This window comes from Orcinus orca, chromosome 16, assembly GCF_937001465.1.
Source record: "Orcinus orca chromosome 16, mOrcOrc1.1, whole genome shotgun sequence".
NCBI lineage: Eukaryota > Metazoa > Chordata > Mammalia > Artiodactyla > Delphinidae > Orcinus > Orcinus orca.
The window spans coordinates 12033257-12053022 of NC_064574.1; the positions used below are offsets into that span (position 1 = coordinate 12033257).

The 19766-nt window shown below is 51.2% G+C and overlaps 1 long non-coding RNA gene across 1 annotated transcript; it reads left to right on the forward strand.

The window, feature by feature from the left end:
* Positions 1–2672: 2672 nt before the first annotated feature.
* On the forward strand, positions 2673–6767 carry LOC117197789 (uncharacterized). Its single transcript, XR_004478668.2, has 2 exons — positions 2673–3018; positions 6531–6767. It is a non-coding gene; the product is annotated as an uncharacterized LOC117197789 (long non-coding RNA).
* Positions 6768–19766: the final 12999 nt, after the last annotated feature.

Genomic DNA, 19766 nt, shown 5'->3' on the forward strand with positions numbered 1-19766 from the left:
GCAGCCAGAGGAATCCTGTGAAAACCCAAGTCAGACCTTGTCCCTCCTCTGCCCAGAACCCTCCATGGCTCCCACCTCATGTGGAGAAACAACGATGCACAGGGTCCTGCAAGTCCTGTCCCCACCCGCTCCCTGCCCTCACCACCCCGCTCCCTCTGCTCCAGACACACTGGCCTCTTCCCTGCTGCACCCCACCTCAGGGCCTTTGCACTGAGTGGCTGTTCCCATTGTCTGGAAACCTCTTCCTCCTGATGGTTCCCTCCGTCACCTCTTAGAGATTGTTACCTGCTTAGCGAGGCTGTCACCCACCTATTTAAACCCCCAGCACACCCCGTCTCCTTTTCCCGCTTTATTTCTCTCTGTAGCACTGGTCCTTTCAAATATAATATACAACGTATTTATCTTGTTTATTGTCTGCTCACCCCACAAAAGTGTGAACTCCACAGGGGCAGAGACCTCTGACTGTCTCATGTCCTGCTGTGTCCCCAGCGCCTGACACACAGGAAATGCTCAGTAAATATTTGTTGAATGAATGAATCCTCTGTTCCCTCAGAATAATTTTCTGAGGGTTTAGCTGGAACAGAGCTTATGACCTTTGCTCTGGGGTCCAGATACAGAAGTGACTTGCCCAGGGTCACTCAGCTCACAGGTGGACAGTTGATCTGGCCCCAAAGTCTGTGATTTTTTTTCTTCTCCATTCTAGGCCGCCCCTCTGGGATTTAGGTCCCACATCAACCACATTACCACTTCTGGGGGCTGCTCTCCTTGGCTTCACCTTAAGCTGGAGTCTCAGAGAGATGAAGTGACTTGGCCAAGGCCACAGAGCATCTAAGGGTGTGAATTCAGGTCTTTCTGCCTCTGTGTTTTGAGCATTTTCCACTAAAACAGCTCTGTCTCTCTCCCCTCCTCCTTTCCTCTTTTCAGCCAATGTGTTTGCAGCTGAAATATCAGGCCTGCTGCGTGCAGCCTTGACATCCACCACATCGCGGGCCTAGCCCCGCCTGCCACCCTGGCCCGGCTGCGAGCACAGCGCCTGGTCCCACATGCCTCAGGGATGAGCTACGGAGAGTGTGACCAGGCCCAGCTGACACATCTCAGAGCAGATGTGGGTTGGCCTCCCACGGGTCCAGCCGCCGAGCCAAGTCTCAGCCCACCACCCATCCCCCAGGGCGGGATGCCGGGCCTTGTGGAGCACAGGAAGAGGAGAGCAGTGACCCTGGAGAGTTCACATTAGGCAGAGATTAAGGGGCTCAAGGCTTGAACCAGGGCCAAGGCCTTGGTGGTCACAGAGGGAAAAGAGACAGTTTTTCAGGGCTGAAAACTCAGTGCCACCAGGGGCCAGGCAGGGATTTTAAATGAGTGAAGAGGGCCAGAGTAAGATGATAAATAGTTATTATTCCTTGGCCCCAGTTTCAGAGAGACAAGAGGGAGTGGTGGGGACTGGGGCATATGCCCTGTCTAAAGCTGAGTGTGGGCCCTTGAGAATGGGGACCCAATGCAATCAGATCTTCAGATCCTCTGATTTTCCAGTGGGTGCCAGAAACACAGGTTTTTATCTAATATCTACAGATTTTTTAATGTTGGCTCCATTCATTTACAAATTCAGTTTGGACCGAATTTGGCCAACCCAAGGGCCAGATTCAGTCCCTTGGGCCTCCAGTTTGCAACCTCTACTTGGCCAAAGAGAACAGCCAGAGAAGGAACAGATCATAGCCTGATCCTGAGTCAGGATCTGAGGGTCGGGACGGTGGCCAGAACCCAGTGCCAGCAGCTCCGAGGGACTGTGGAAAAGGTTCCTGTCATCTGGTCCCCCTCCTTCATCTCACGGGGTTGAGCCTCCCCACCCGCCCGCCTGCTCCAGCTGGCTGTGGGGTGGAAGGGGGCCTGGGTGGGGACTGAGGTCTCCTTTCCCACATGGGACACAGCTGTGGATGTGTTTTCCAGGCAGATCCCAATTTCTCTCTCCTGTCCAACATGGCCCTGCAACCCCAGGAAGTACGTGACCCTGTGCCCCAGGTCACGCCCCCCCAAAGCCATGCCCTCAGCAGCCTGTTCACATGCCTGCCTCACCCGCCATGTTCCAAGCCACATGCTTCCACAGCTATCACTTTGAATCTTCACCACATCCTTTTATGACCAATTTTCAGATGAGGAAATTGAGGCTCAGGGAGGGAAAATGACTGGCCCAGGGCCCTACCATGAGTATGCAGAGGAGCTGGACTCAAGCTCAGGCCTCACACGCTGGATAACGGGGGGCCTCACCCCATCTCTTCCTGCTAGAACCCAGCCCATCCTCCAAGGCTCAGCCCCAGTGCTTCCTCCTGGTTTATTTAACAAGCAACCAGGTCCTAGACCAGGTGCTGGGTATTCAGAAATGAACAGACAAGGTTTGTCTCAGGTTCCCCCATAGTGTTTGTTGAATGAATATTTTACTCACTCTCTGGGAATCTCATTTTCCCAAGTCATGGGCCCTGTCCACATCCAATCTGTTTGTCTCAGCCCTGGCACCTCGTTTCTCTGACCACATGTCTGCATGCTTCCCAGATGTCTGCCCCTGCACGGGCCCCCAGGCATCCTTCAAATCAATGCACCCAAAGTGAACTCGGCAATTTCCCCCTAAACTGCTCCTCTGCCCCGGTTTTCCTCCTCGTAGAAGTCCCCACCATCTGCCCAATGGCCAAAGCCAGAAGCCCAAGCATTGTCCATTATACCTCCCCCTCCACACCCTCAACCCAACTGGTCACCAAGGCCAGGGAGGCTTGTCCTCAATGTCCTTCAACTCTGTCTGTTGCTCACATCTTCCTTGGGTGACTACATTCTCCTCCTCACTGTTTGCCCTGCATGGGAACTTCCTCTTTCCCAAATCCAACTTCCCACAGCAGCTGGGTGACATTTACTATTTCCTGCAGCTCTCAGATGTAGCTCCCCGTTACCTTCAGAAGGCAGTTCAAACACCTTGGCCAGCCTTAAAACCCCTGCTCGGTCCAGTGACCTCGCCCCTGTTCCTACACATTCCAGGTAACCTGAACTCCTCTCACTCTTCTAATGTGCTATGTTTTCTCTCATCTCTGAGGCTTTGCAAGGCTGCTCCTTCTGTCTGGAGTGTTCTTCCCTCCCTACCCCCATCTCTTGTCTGACTACTCTACGAACACCCTGCAGGACTCAATTTAGGTGTCATGGGCTTCATAAAGCTTCCCTGACCTCCTAACCCTGGTTTAGGTATCCACTGGTGTCCTACCACCTGCTCTGTGTGAGTCAGATTACAGCCACAGGAACCAGAAACCCCTCCAGTTATTTTATACAGAAAGGATGGAATACAGGGAATAGGGCACTCACAAAATTGCTAGAAAGGCAGGATGGGCTCCAGAATAACAGAGCAGAACTTGCCCGTCAAGGGAGCTGCCACCTCAGCCAGTCAGGATGGTGGGGAACCAGAAGGCCACCACAGGGACTGTTGGCTTTCAGAACACACACCACAGCAGTGATCCAGAGATTAGGAGGCCACTACCACCACTTCTGGACCCCTGAAACTGGTAACCAGGCATGATACGTTGCTACAAAAAAAATGTGGTCATGACCACGTTCATCAGCAGAAAGAGAGCGAAGGCAAAAACCGGATGGCCTCTACTTTCTGAATCTCATGGGAGAGCATGTGATTGGCAGAACTTAAGCAGCATACAGAACCCCATCTGCAGAGGAGACTGGGAAATGTGGCTTGTAGCTTTCCAGTCTCTGCATCCTCTAGCCAGAAGAAGATATTAGTGTAAATGGATGCTGAGTACCAGTGGGTACTGAGTAACGTAAATGGATGCTGAGTACCAAAGGTGAGGTCTCAGGATTCCCCACCACAGCCCCAATCAGCCTGTGTTTACTTATCTGTATTTCCTACCAGACTGTGAGAACTTTAAGGGACACAGCATTGCCTTAGATACCTCTGGTTTGCCAGCATTTATTGAGCACTTACTATGCCTTGGGCACTAGGCTATGTGCTTTACAAACTTGTTTACATATTTGCACCCAGTAGGGTAGAGATTATTACTATCCCTATTTTATACATGAAGAGGAGGCCCAGAGAGATGAAGTAATTTTCCTAAGGTCACCCAGCCAGTAAGTATTAGAGATGAGATTTAAAAATGAAATCTGTTTGACTTTACACTTTAAACACTTGCCATGGGACTTCCCTGGTGGTGCAGTGGTTAAGAATCTACCTGCCAATGCCGGGGACACGGACAGGTTCGATCCCTGGTCCAGGGAGATCCCACGTGCCGCGGAGCAACTAAGCCCATGCGCAACAACTACTGAGCCTGAGCTTTAGAGCCCACGAGCCACAACTACTGAGCCTGTGTGCCACAACTACTGAAGCCCGCACGCCTAAAGCCCATGCTCCACAAGAGAAGCCACCACAACGAGAAGCACGCACACCGCAACAAAGAGTAGCTCCTGCTCGCCGCGACTAGAGAAAGCCCAGCCCACGCGCAGCAACGAAGACCCAACGCAGCCATAAATAAATAAATAAAATAATAATAAGCAGTTGCCACTATGAGAGGCAGTTTTGTCTTCTCACAAGGATCTTCTCCCAAGCCTTCAGAAAAGTCACAGTAATGCTGTGCAATGAACAAATGAATCCACAAGTGACCCCTCCATTGGAATAATGCCTGACCCCATCTCAGCCACCTTCATTCCTCTGGGCCTGGCTTCCTCTCCATGGACAGGCCTTGAGAAATAGAAAGAAACTAACTGTGCTGTGCTGGAACTCTTCACCTAGGGTTGTAGATGGCTGCTAGGCTTAACGGCCACCACTGTCTTAAAACTGGTTACATTTTGTATCTGTGAGGAGTTTTCTGGAGATATGGGTCATAGCTTTCATTAAATTCTCAAGCTCCAAAAATTTGACAGACTGTTACCCCAGGGAGGGATGCAGCGATCTTGCTGCCATCCTGACCTCAGTTCAGACCTTATGACATTGCACGCATTCACTTGTGCATCCATCCATTCACCTACCTATCCATCCACTCCCCATCCACCCATTCATCCATTTTTACTCCCACCCATCCACTCATCCATCCACTCATCCATCTACCCATCCATCCATTCATCCATCCATCCACCCACTGACCCATCCATCCACCTACTTTCTCATTTATCCATCCATCCATGCAATCATTTATCAATCTGCCCATCCATTCATTCATTAAATCACTATCTATCAATCCATCTATTCATTTATCCTTTTATGTGTTTATTCATCTAGCCATCTATTAATTTGTCCATCATTTCATTTATTATTTATTTACTCATTTAATTATATGTTTATCTATTCATTCATCCATCAGTAATTCACAGTATTCAACCATGAAATCATCTATACCACACATCTCATAATTTATCATCCATTATCCATTTATTTATTCAACCATCCATCCATCATCCATCTATGCATTTATCCACTAATTTCTTTATTCATCCATCCATCTATCCATCCTTCCATTAAGTCAGTTCTTCATCATTTCACTCATTGATTCATCTATTCTTTCATTTATCTATCTCTTCATCCATTTCATCCATCCACAAACAGCTCCCTCATCCATCCACCCATGTACCCAGCCATAAATCATCCCGTCGACCATCCACCCATCCATCAAAACATCACTCATCCTTCCACACATTAAATTCTCCATCCACTCACTCTGCTCCCTGTACCAAAACCAAGAGGTGAATCAGAACTGGTCCCTCCCTTGAGAAGCTCACAGTCTAGTGACAGGAACAGATAGCTAAAACTCAAGGTGGAGAATATTAGGAGGTTAAAGTGAGCTCCAGGCAGGTGCCTTCACAGGAGGGGACTTGGGTCCATCTGGGGATTCAGAGAAAGTTCCTTGGAAAAGGTGGCATCTAAACCAGGATTCATAAAGACAGGAAATCAGTGAACAAGCTCCCTTAGATATCTCAGAGGGTGACTTACAGAACACCCACCCACCTAGATGCCCACTGAGCTTGTTAGGACTTTAAAGGCTCTGAGAAGTCCTGCAACAAATGTTAACATTGTTAACCACAGTAATTCTCAAATTCATTGGACCATAGAACCCTTTTCCCTACTTTACTCTTATTAATATCCCAGAGAACCTGTGTCCCTTAGAACCTCATTTGGGAAATGCTAGTCTGGTCCAAACTCCTTGTTTCCACAAACAAGGTTTCAAAAAACAGTCTCTGTCCTCAAAATTTTCCATCACGAGATAAGATGAAATGCACAATATATGCCTAGGACTTTATTTTTTTCATCCCTAAAGCTGAGCACAGTGCCTGGCACACAGTAGGTGTTCAATAAGCATTTGTGAAAAGAATGTTGTTATTGAAAGAGTTGCTCCAAAATGACCCCTGGTTCTTATGCTGTCCCCATTCCCAGTGACCCCTTTATGACCTCAGCCAGCTCCACAACTCCCAGACTCAGTTTTTCAGTCTGAGAAATGGCCAGTAAAATCATCTCCGTAGAACTGATGCAGGAAGCACGTGCTTACGCTCAGTTTTCGTTACAGGCGCTGTCTCGGGATGTAGCTCTGACCACCCCGCCACTTTCTCACACTGGTAAGTTGAGTTTCCAGCCAGGAATGAGACCTTTGGGCCTTGCTGATCCTTCACGGCTGAGGCTGGAACATACATGGAAACCGCCTGAGTAATCCTATGGCGACCCTGCACAGCCTGATGGGGCATGAACTGGAAATTCCCTATAACATTGCTAATTAAATGATTCCTCCTGCCTTCTTCTCCTTTTACCCTGGCCTCCCGCTCTCCCTTACTCAGCTCCCTAAGCGCCTCCAGAAACCTCTGCAAAGGAGTCAGACTGGTTTGGGGAGGGCTGAGCAGCTACCTCCCCTTCCAAACGCCCACCTGCCTGCCCACTGCCTGGAGCCCAGGCCATGCGACCTGCCGGGAACTGTGTGCTGTGCAGCTCTAGAACACAGAGCCTGATACCCACATCAGATAAAGGGGCCACTAAGTGCCTCCTCGACCCAAGCCCAACCCTTGTGCAATTCAGATCTTTGTCCCATAGAGACAGTCACAGGGATGAGCAGATGTGCTTATCTGATGGGGCCACAAGGCCTCCAGTTCATTCCAGGGGCTGTTTTCTCAGTCAGTCTTTGGACTCTTCTCTTCCATGCAACTGTGCACGCTCTTCCCCTACTTGGGCATGTCCTCATCCTCCTTCCAGTCGTTCAACATTTATTAGGCACTTCCTGTGTGCCCAGCCCTGTGCTGGGTGCTGGGGACATAAACAAGACAAAGTCCTTGCCCCGTGGAATTCACAGTCTGATGGGGAGTGGGGCAGATACCTAAAAAAATAATGGTCACGATAACATGGTTGAATCTCAAATCATTATGCTGAGGGAAAGGAGCCTAACGAAGAAGAATACAGTATATGATTCCACTTACAGAAAATGCTGGAGAACACAGATTAATCTACAGCAACAGAAAGCTGATTGGCAGTTACCTGGCCATGGGAGTGGCGGGGGGTTGGGGGGTCGCGAGGAGGATGGATGACAAAAGGACATAAGGAAACCTTTGTGGGTGGTAGATATGTTTACCATCTTGGTTGTGATGGTGGCTTCATGAGTGCAAACACATGTCAAAACTCATCTACGTGGACCCTGGAAGATGTGCCATTTATTGCATGTCTGTTAAACCTCAATAAAGCTGCTTAAAAAGATACTTTGTGAGGCAGTGTGACCAGTGCAGCAATGGGGAGACTCAGGAGGGGCATGGGAGAAGGGCTGGGAGGGTAGTCAGGGAAGGCTTCTTGAAGAAGGGGACTGTGGGGCAAAGTTTTGAAGATGAAAGTGAGTCCCATCAAGAAAGAAGAAAAGAGAGTGGTATTAAGTTCCAGATGGCCTGAGTTCAAATCCTGACTCCCCTGCTTACAGGCTATGTGGCTTTTGGCAAGAGATTCGACTCATCAGACTCAGTTTTCTCATCTGTAAAATCGATCCCACAACAGTATTTATCTCATAGGGCTGGTGGGAGATGTAAATTACGGAAAGCACTTGGCCTGGCATCCATTGGTCACAGCTTCTACAAAAGCCCTGAGGCAGGAAGGGACAGTGACCTGAATGACAGTGAGGAAGTCCAAGTGGCTTCATCGAGAGAGGGAGGGAGAGGCCTCAGGGGCCAGGGCCGCAGGATGTCTAGGCCATGGTGAGGGTTGGAGCTGTCTCCTGAGGACTGGGGAGCCAAGGAAGGGATGGAAGCAAGGGAGTTTCATCATCAAGCCTATCCTCTTATCAAAGTCACTCTGATTATTAAAAAAAAAAAAAATTACAGTTGGAAAACTGAGGCTTAAACAGAGAAAGATTCCGCCAAGTTCCTGTGGAATCACAGTGCTCAAAGGGAAGTGGTCTCTCATTCATCCAAACTCCTATAAGCAGATGAAGAACTGTTATCTGGGTCTTCTTGTATGCCTCCAGTGATGGGGAGCTCACTACCTAAACTGTTGTGCAGTTCTTAGTTCTTAAGTTCTTGTGCAGTTCTTAGCTCAACTAAGAGAGGCCTCCAAAATTGGCCCTGGCTTTTCCCTCTGGTGCTTCCCAGACACCAGCTCCTCTGGCCAGAGTCACACTGAGAGGAGCCCAGTAGACAGGAGAGGAAGTGGGAAGAGATAGGAGTTATGACAGAGACTTCCTGGGTGCTGTCACCAGCTCCCTGCCACAAGGTCCTAGGACGTACCCTTTCCTTCTCTGGGCCTCAGTTTCTGTAAATGGAGATGCTCATTGCTCCACAGTCTTCTTCCAGCTCTTAGAAATAGATTTGGCCCTGCACAGGTGCCTGGAGGGGGCTGGGGCAGGCACAGGGGGTTCACCAGTCCCGCCCATCCACTCCCATCTGGGGAGCCAGGGTCAACCTCGAGGCAGGCGGGCCAAGCAGGCCTGTCTGGGGATAAAGGCAGGTGCCCCAGGGTGCAGCCAGCTTAATAACATATTCTGGATCCAGGGGGTTTGAACCCAGGAGAATAGGTCCAGACACAAATTGAGCAGCCCCTATTCCTGTCTGTAGCTCTGAAAGCTGACGGTTCCCACATCCACACCCACAAGTGGGCTTGGCCCCCACTCTCTTCAAACCCATTCACCCTGAGGGTGCCCCCTTCTGTGTGCTTACTGTATGCCAAGCTTCTCACTGTACTCAGAATAAGATCCACACTCCTGACACTGGCCCTGCCCACACCTGACCTCTCCTCCTACCCCCTCTCCTCAATCAATTCTGTACCCAGGGCCTTCCTGATGCTCCACAAACATGTCAAGCTGGTGCTGCCTCAGGGCCTTTGCACTGGCTGTTCCTTCTGCCCAGAACTCTCTTCCTCCAGATCTTGCCATGGCGGCTCATCCTCAGGCCTCAGCTCCAAAGTCACCTTCTCTGACAGTCCTTCCCTGACCCCATCCTGTTGCTCACCCTCATCATCCTGCCTTATTTTCCTCCACCAAAGGCTTCATTGGGATGTCTTATCCCCCCAGTGTGGCGTCTGCCTCTCTGGATTTGAAGCCTTAGATGGCAGAGCCTACAACTGGCCCAGTGCTAGGTCTGATGTCACCAGGCCCAGGCTGGGCACAGCCTGGCACCCACCTCTCAGTGTAGGTTAAATGAACAAGTGAAATAGATGTTGGAGATTTTGAGCCCACTCTGGGGGCTGTCAATGCTTCATCTACATAGACCCTTCTCAACTTCACATGGGCTGCAAGGATGCCTATACCAGATTCACTGTGTCCCTGTACACACCTGCACATGTGTGCGTGCATACACACACACACACACACCACCACCACCACCAACACCACCACCACCACAAGCACCCCAGCACCCCCTGCCTCCATACCAGCCCTTGGCACCCAAACTTCTCAACTTTCCTTCCTTTCTCCAGGCTCCAGCTGGCCCCGTGCCAGCTCTTCTCCTGCCCTGGCCACCAGATTCATAAAGGATGAGGAAGGGCCTGGGGTGGGCTGGCTGGGTGCCATGGGAACACAGCCCCTGGGGCCCTCGCCTCCCCCTGAGCTGCCAGACACCTGCATAATGAGTGTCATTACTGGGGACCCACCGGGCAGGCCCTGGCTTGACCCAGCCACCCAGGCTGTGAACAATGCTGGGGATGGGGTTTGGGGAACATGGCGGGGTGAGGGGTGGTGGGGAGTGCCTCTGTTCCTCCCGGCCCCAAAGCTCAGCCCTGGATTTCTGGATCAGTAAAGACAGCCTCCCATCTCCCACACAGACTCCCAAACCTCAGGTTCCTATCATAGCCCATGCTCAGCTCAGAAGGAGACAAAGGAGGAAAAACACTTACGGAGTAACTGTGTGCCCACTTGGTGCTGGTATTGTCACTTCCCACCGTAGACACCATCTCATCCATTCACCCATCATCTGACTGCTTACTGTCTATCTCCCCCACTTGAGTACAAAACATGGAGAACATTTATGGAGCGCCTACTATGTACCTGTGCTAAACACATGTATTAACGCGTATGTTCTTAAACAGCCCTATGAGGTGGGTGCTATAATTATTCCGTTTACAGATAAGGCTCAGAGAGGTAAGGCAGCTCGCCCAAAGCCGTGCGGTTGCTAAGTGGTGGGCCGTCTGGCTCAGAGTACATGTTCTTAATTGCTTGCTACTCCACAGCACCTCTTCCATCAGAGCAGGAGGTTCTGTCAATGCTGTGTTGCCCTCAGTGCCCAGTCTAGTGCCTGGCACGTAGTAGGTGCTCAAAAAACAGTGAATGAGTGACTGAAAGAATAATCTCACTGAGTTCCGACGGTATCCTTCCAGGTGCTATTTATAGATGAGAAAACCAAGGCTCAGAGAGGTAAAGTGACTTGCCGCAGGCCACACAGTGAAGACACCCCAGAACTGAGATTTGAACCTCACGTGTCTTTTGTAAAAGTCGGGATGGGAGCTCATGCCCCTCTGCCCTCCTGCCCCCTTGTGGCCCTGACCCCTCTCTAGGCTGCCCCCACCTCTGGACCATGGGGCCCAGGAGGGAGAATGTGTGTCTGCCTTGGTGTCCCTAGGGTCCAGCCTGGGCCTGGCACATAGAAGGCCTTCAGATTGAAATTGCAGCTTCTCCCCTTGGCTCCAAGGCCTTCCAGGATCAGGATCCTGACAACATCACCCCGTCACCTCTCCCCTCTCCTAACTCCTGAGCAATGATGAATTTCCCAAACACAGCCTACTCTCCCTTACCTCTGGGCTTCCCTACACGCTGTTCCCTCTACCAGGAGCACTATTCCAGAAACTCTGCCCCAACCTCAGCTTAGAGGGCACCTCCTCTGCCAGGAAGCTCACAGCTCTTAGGGCTTTGCAAGTGCTCCCACTCTGCTGACCCATGGGCCATCTACTCCTCAGCCCATGTCCTGACTTCCCTCTTCTTAGGGCGAGGAGCCCTGAACTGGCTGTCCAACCACCTCGGTTTCATCCACACCTTGCCACTGACCTTCTGAGTGAACTCGACCTAGGCCCTTGTTAGTTCATCTGTCAGATGGGTAGAAAATTTGAAGTGAAAGTGGTAAGTGAAGGCTTGCTGTCCATCAAATTGGGTCATGTCAGTCCCTTCCCCACACAAATCCCACCAGTGGCACTCAACCCACAACTCCCTGCGTGATCTGACCCCCGCCAAGCTCTCCAACATCACCTCCTTTCCCTTCCTTCACTCCCCTCCAGCCACCTGGCCTCCTTGCCTTTCCTGGAACATTCCAAGCCCCAACCCACCCCAGGGCCTTTGCCCTTGCTGTTACCCCTGTTGGAAATCTCTTCCCCCAGGGTCTGCTCCTTCTCCTCCTTCAGATGTCTCTCCAGGTCACCTCTTCAGAGAGGCCCTGTCTGACCCACGCAGCTCCCAAACACCTCTGTTTATTTCTGCCATGGAGCTTCTCCCCAGCTGAAATCATCTATTCCTGTGTTCGCTCACTGATCTGTCTCCTCCACCAGAATGCATACAGAGATCGTGTTCACTGCTGGGTCTCCTGGAATCTGGTAGACAGTAGGTGCTCAAGCAACAGTTGTGGAATGAAAAGAAGATGATCAAAGTGCTGCCCCGCCCCTGCCTAACCCCCAGCCCCCAGCCCAAAGTTCAGGGGCTGGGAACCAGGAGGCCCCACTCCTGCGGCGGGCAGGCACCCCAGAGCCTGTCTGGTTCCCAGCCTCATAAAAACTACCGCCCTCACTTTGCCCTTGGGCAGCAAAGGGTGAAGGAGGAGGATGTGAGGTCCAGAGGCTGACCCCAACCTGGCTTTGGAGAAGATACAGACTTGAAAGTCCAAGCAGCGCTTTCTGTGCAGCCAGGTGCTGTTTGAGCACCACACCACAGCCCTCACGGCTGCTCTGCAGGGCCAGGACCATCGCAATCGCCTTCTACCAGTGAGGAAACTGAGGTACATCGGGGTGCGGCCACGTGCCCCAGGCCAAGCCGCCAGAAAAAGGCACAGTCGGGATTCCAGTGCAGCTCTGCGCGGTGCCAAAGCCTGCCTGTGCTCCCACCCAGGGTGGTCAGGGCATAGATGTTACGTGAGCGCTAGCAATATGCCCGGCACATCTGGTTCAGAGCACAGGTCCTAGAGGCAGAGCACTGAGACCTTAGGCAGGGTACTCATCCTCTCTATGCCTCGGTTTCCCCTGCTGTGGAACAGATCCCACCACCCCTCCTTGGTCAGGCTGTTGAGGGAATGAAAGGAAATCGCATGAGGTCCAATAGAGCTGCTTGGATTCCTTGCTGCCCTGCACTGCTGCATGCCCTTGGTCCTCCCTCTGAGCCTCAGTTTCCCCATCTGGCATATGCTACTCCATAGGGTTGTGTGTGAGACTAGGATGAGCTAGTTGCCCAGTGCCTCGAACACAGTAAGTGCCCAATAAGTGCTCACTGTTATTTACTCCAGGCCTCTGGGCCTCACTTTCCCCATCTATAACCCCAGAGGGCAGTCTGATCACCCAAGACCTCTTCTAGGTCACTCACTGGGGCAAAGGGCTAGGGGTCCTAAGGTGGCCCTGGCAGGGGGGAGGAGGGCCTGGGGATGGCGGGGGCGGGGCAGCAGAGTGGCCGGGTTCAGGAGGCTACAGGAGGCTGGAGTGATTCACTGGCCAGCCAGGCTGGAGGGCTGGGCTGCGGCCCCCCACGCACCCCTCTGGGCCCTGCCTTGAGCCCAAAAGTGCTGTGTCATGCTCTGTCATGTGGCTCCGGGTCATTAATATCCGAGTTCTGGGAAGCTTGGGCCGAGTTCCCGGAAGGGGTCAGCCAGTTCAGTAAACAGATTGGCTGGTTGGTCGTCACCGCCGAGCCGGACGGGCCTGCAGCTCGGGAGGCAGGAGGTGGGGACTGGTGGCCAAAGGGGGCACAGGAGACGCCACCATCCCTATGCAGGGTTGGCACCTCCCAGGGCAACTTCGCCCAGGCTCTGCTGATGAAAGGCAAACCTGAGGCTCAGAGAGGGCAAGGCACTTGCCAGAGGTCACACAGCGAGTCCAGGGTTCAAACCCAGAATTCTGGGCTCACTGTCTAGTGCTCTCAGCATCTCTCTGACTAATGAGCAGAAGGCTCTGCATCCTCTTCCCCCACAAATCCTTTCCCAGACTCTAAAGCCAGTCTGTTGGATGAAGAGAAACTAGTAGAAGGCAACTTGGGAAGGAAGCAGGTTTGGAAGGCTGTCCCCCGCGGTAGGTCCTCTAAAAATAATAACACCTTCTAGCATTTCTTGAGCACATACTATGTGCCCTTAGACACATAAGTGCTACTTGGGCACTGCTCTAAGTACCTTACATTAATTCACTCATTTAATATGCAGCCACCTTTACAACAAATAATCACAGCCATCATTTTTAAAGCACCTACTAACTGCCAGGCACTGAACTGGGTGATGGATATGCACCACCTCTGATCCTCATGTGGACCCCATGAGGTGGACATCGTCCTCACCCCACTTCATCAGATGAGGAAATAGAGTCCTGGAAAGACAAGAGCTGTGTCATTTGGTGGAAGGAAAGTGGGCTCCAGAGTCAACTGGACCCAAGGATTCAAACCTTGGCTTTGCCCCTTCTAGCTGTATGACCTCGTGCAAGTGACTCCATTTTTCAGAGCCTCAGCTTACCCCTCTGATAAATGGGATGATTATGGTACTCGGATCACAGGGAACCAGACCTGGTGGGAGCATGTGTTATTACAGAGCAGTGGTAGGGCATGGACTTCGGGCTTGGACAGGTCTGGTTCCCGATCCTACTCTGCTGCTTCCTGGTTGCGTGACCTTAGGCATGTTGCTTAACCTCTCTTGGCCTCCATGTCCTCTGTAAAATGGGGATCATAATAACACCTCCCTCATACAACTGACAGGAGCAATGAATGAGCTGACACCCCAGAAGCCCTCCATGCAGGGCTGGGCATTCCACAGGCACTCAACACAGGTGACTCCTTCTTATATTTCACCTAAGATGACTCTGCTGGGATGAGGGGAAAGGGTGTTAGGCTGTGGACAGAAGGACAAGACACCCACAAGCTGCCCTTCTGCACCCACAAGCAATGTGCACAGAGGTCAGCTCCCCATTCTTCTTCACACGGTGTTTTCTCAGGCCTAGCTGTGCCCCTGACCTTTGCTTTTGGTTCTCACAGTGCTCTCCACCACTACTAGCCAAGCCCCAAACCCCTTAGTCCAAACTGTCACCTCATTATTCCCACCTTCACACTTCTGCAAGTACGGAGTCCTCCACCTGGCAGGCCCTCATTACCCTAACCCATCTGCCTGGTTTATATTTCACCCATCCTCTGCCTCTCGGATTCAAAACCACCTCCTCCAGGGAGCCTGCCCTGATCCTCCCCTTGAAAGCGAACTCTCCCAGGCTCTCTCTAAACCTCACTTACCCCTTTCTATCATTACACATCAGCTATTTTTGCACATGTCACCTCAAATTTTGGCTGCTGTGAGGTGGAAAATTTGCAAGGGAGATTTGGAAAAAAAAAAATTGTCTTGCCTCTAAAACACTTAAAGAAACCTGCTAAATAGAAATTAATAACTCCTTTCACTAATCCACTCAAACTTCACCATTAATTATTAAATTTCTAATTTAGTATTTACAAAACTTTTCATGGCATTTGAACATAATCTGCAAACGAGAATGTTCCTTGTTGGGCAAACACTCCCTGATATACACGGGGATTGCCAAGAACCCAAAACCGGTGGTAAAATAAATGAGCTGCTCGTTGCCAAACAATTTCGGAAGTGAAATTATTAATATTATTCAAATCCTTTTGTGATTTTTCCAGCTTTCAGTCTTGCCTGTTCGTTTATCTCCCAGCACCACCCCACCCCCCATCACGTCTCCTCCTCTTCTTCCCTGGTTCCATCTCTTATCTCCCTCGACCTCAAAAACCGTCTTCACCTCCACACCCTTGTTCATACTCCCCCACCTCCTGGAATGCCCTCCCCTCTTTTTTTTGTCGGAATCTGACCCTTCTTCAGAGCTGAGTCCAAGCTCCTCCCCCTCCCCCGCGCCCTGTCCCGCCCTAACCCAGGAGAATCCACCCTTCTCTGGAGCCGCTATACTTCTGACTCCCCATCTGCAAACTGAGAGGGCTACAGTGGACCAGAGGTGTCAAACTCATGGCCCTCAGGCCAAATCTGGCCTGTATATTTATAGATTGGCCCCAACATTTAAAAATCAATCCAGATTTACAGTTTCTCATGAAAACCTGGAAGCCCTGGCCTTCCACGTGGTAACATTGGGCTGAAGCTGAGGAATGCCCATGCTTTAGATGGGCCTCTGCCCCTCTCACCAGCCACTTCACCGTGTGTGCTGTTCTCCTGGCCCTGCTGTTTTCCAGGCACCTGAGTTTGCAACCCTTACACTGGAGAGGAAGTCCTGAGGCTTCCTTCCATCTCAGAGCCCCTTCTTGAAACATCTTAGGTGGAAACTCCTGATCTGGTTGAAGTGAGGGACCCCTTACTCACTTGTCCCTGCTCTCACCCCTAGAAAAGACACGCCCAGCCTGCCATCAAGGTACATCCTCTGGACACTTACATTTTTGAAGCACAGTTTGAAACACTCAGCATCACCTAAGGTCAGTGGGCCCCATCCCAGACCTACTGAATTGGCATCCAGAAAAAGAAACCTCCTCATGTAGCCCCGCAAACCAAACCCCACTCAGTAAAAGACAGAACCTTTACCCACCACTGCTTGGGCCAATAAATCCTGCTGACTTCACCTTCAAAATAGATCCAGAATCCAACCACGTCTCCCAGCCCCACTCCCTCTCCCCTCCTGGAGTCCCTACAGTCCGCTCTCCCCATTCCCAGCCAGAAGGATCCTGTTAGACCAGTAGTTCCCAATTCAGGGGTGACTGAATTGTTGTGCCCCAGGGTTCATTTGACAATGTCTGGAGATATGTATTTTTTTAATATTTATTAATTTATTTTATTTATTTATTTTTGGCTATGTCGGGTTTTACTTGCAGCGTGCAGGCTTCTCTCTAGCAGTCGCATGGGCTCTGTAGTTGCGGTGCACAGGCTTAGTTGCCCCGCAGCCTGTGGGATCTTAGTTCTCTGGATCCCCTGCATTGGAAGGTGGATTCTTAACCACTGGACCACCAGGAAAGTCCCTGGAGATACTTTTGCTGTCAGAACCGGGTAGGAGAGAGGGGTGCTACTGGCATCCAGTGGAAAGGGGCCAGAGGTGCTGCTCAAACCCCTACAATGCACAGGAAGCTCCCACAACAGAGAATCATCCAGCCCAAATGTCGACAGGGCCCATAGTCAGAAACCCTGTGTTCAAACCTGAGTCAGACCCTGTCCCTCCTGTGCTCAGAACCCTCCAGAGGCTCCCACCTCACTTACAGTCATATTCAAACTCCTCCTCCTGCCGCCCACAGGGCCCTGGGTGATCTAGACCCTGTTGGCCCCTTGGATCTTGTCTCCCCGCAACCCTCCCACGGGCTCACTCAGCCAGACTGCTCTCCTTATCTTTCCCCAACAATGCAAGATTTTTCCTACCTCAGGGCATTTGCATCTGCTGTTCCCAACAACTGGAACACTCTGCCCCAGACATCTGTAGGGCCAGCACCTCACTTCCCTCCAGCCACCTGTCCCTTCCATGACAGCCCATATGACACTGCAGCCCCCCTACTCCTTGCCCCCCCTTGCCATTTATTTCACTATCTGACATACTCCATTTCATTTGTTTCTTGACTGTCTCCCCAGCTCAAACATAAGTGCCATGAAGGCAGAGAGTTTGTCCATCTTGTTTGTCCATTTTGTTCACTGCTGTCCCCCCAGTGCTTGGCACGTAATAGATGCTCAATAAATATTTACTGAGTGAGCATGTGACTTGGTCTACCAGGTCTCCATACATTAGAATTCTAGAATTGCAGGGGCTTAGTCGACTGAGAGCCAGTGATGCCTTTGTCCTGGCGGGAACAATTCTATAGTCTGGGACCCCATGATCTCAAGCATCCACCGAGCTTCCATTCTAGGCCGGAGCACTACCGCAGGGTCACCTAGGTCCTGGTTTAGAGAGAGAAAGACCAAAGGGCAAGAGAGAAGGGGAGGCAGGGGCTGGGCCAGGCTAGGAGGATGGGGCCACACGTGGTGGTGATGAGGGATGGACCCCAGCTTAGGAGGGGTCCCTGGGCTGCCCAGCACTGGAGACGCTGGTGCCCCTCACAGAACAAGAGCTGCGCCTGGGAGTGTGGAGAAGGGCACTCCTGGAGACCTCGGGCAGGAGCTCAGAAGATAAAGGTAGACACTCTGTTCTAGGAAAAAGCCACATAAAGTGAATTCACTGAGAACCATGGACAAAACCTCAGAAAAAAGATCAACTTTAGAGAAATTTGCCTAGGACCTGTCTTGCAAAGTGAAAAAAGAAAAGTGAAAATAAATTGATTTTCTCTTTGACCTAATACAATAATATAATTATGCAAAGTCTTAGGATGATCAAAGTTAAGGGAGTGTTGATATATTCAAATATATTTAAACAAAATTGCGTGACAGCACAGTGTAATGACCTTTTCGTTGCATGTGACCAACGTGACATAATCATGGAAAGAGTTATTCAGGCTGCACTATGGCCACCACCGGGCCCTGGTCACTGCCCCCATAACTGGCCCGCCCACTGAAGCCTCTGGAAAACTAGAGGATGCTGTGGCCCCGCCCACCCCAGAATGGACTCCTGAGTACCCCCCAATCACTTCCAACTTCTGATTCATAAAACAGGCCCAGGTGCACCCGAATGGTGGGCACTGGTCACATGGCTATAACCAAGCTTCTTTCTTTAGTCTATTTATTTATTTATTTATTTATTTTTGGCTGCGTTGGGTCTTTGTTGCTGTGCGCGAGCTTACTCTAGTTGCGACGAGCAGGGGCTACTCTTCCTTGCGGTGCACGGGATTCTCATTGCAGTGGGTTCTCTTGTTGCGGAGCACGGGCTCTAGGTGTGTGGGCTTCAGTAGTTGTGGCTCGCGGGCTCTAGAGCGCAGGCTCAGTAGTTGTGGCACACGGGCTTAGTTGCTCCGCGGCATGTGGGATCTTCCCAGACCAGGGCTTGAACCCGTGTCCCCTGCACTGGAAGGCGGATTCTTAACCACTGCGCCACCAGGGAAGCCCTATAACCAAGCTTCTGAGGAGCAGCCCTCAGCCCCTCCTTACCCCTGGCTGGAGTCCTGCCTTCCTTCCCTCCCACAAAGCCCCCACTCCTCAACCCCTCACTGGCTCCTGCAGCCCATTCCACACCCCAGGAGGGGCCAGCCCAACACCTCCGGTTTCTGAATAACTAAAGAATGATTGTGCCCCATTTTATAAACAAATAACAAACCAGTAAACATATTTTTATGATTTTTAACAATTAAGGAGCTAATTTTCCCATTACAAAGGTGGTCTCAAATAAACAAGACAAACGCACCATGGAGAAAATAACATAAAAACAGAAGTAGGTTGGGTACCCCCTAGGCGCCAGATTCAGGGAATACAAAAGTGGATGAGGCTGGTGACCTCTTCAGCTCACCGTCTGTGAGAGAAATGACTAAGAGGCTGGTCCCCAGCACTGCGGTAACCAGGGGCGCCCAAGGGGCTGTGGGACAGCAGAGAATGATGAGGTAAGGAAGAGGGGAGAGTGCTCCGGGAAGAGGGAACTGCTCAGGCAAAGGTGTGGAAGGAGAAAGAACTCCAGCCACAGCTTCTAGAACCTTCCAAACCAGAAGTGTACACCAAGTTGGGTTTTGTGTGTTGTTTTTAATTGATTCGTTGGCCAACATTTAAAAATCAGGACTTTTCACACATGACCTCGGATTTCTGGCTTCTCTTAATAAATTGAAAGACGTGGGCCGCGTGCTGGCTGAGAAGCAGCTGTCCCCTGAGAAGCGCCTGTTCTCCGCAGTTCACTGCCGTCACCATCCAGCCCACCTCACTCATCATGTAGCCTCTTGGCCTCAAAGTGTCTAAGTTTTCGACTCCCTGTTCTAAAGCTTGCCAAGGAGGATGCTGAGGAATTGCGCCCAGAGAACTTAAACAACTCTCCCAAGGTCACACAGCACTCAGAACAAGGCTACAGCCTGAGGACTCGGGACACCCAGTCCTGAGCAGGACACTAAACACCTCCCCCCAGAAGCCCCACGGACCCCACCTCAGTCCTCCGGGAGCTGCTGACCCTGGCCCTGAGCCCCGGAGAACCAGGAGGCCGGGCCGGGGAAGGCCCCCGTCCTGTTTAGATTTTGTGGTCTCGTGAGTAACCGAGTGGAAAAAAACAAGCTTGAAAAGATAACAATTACAACGAA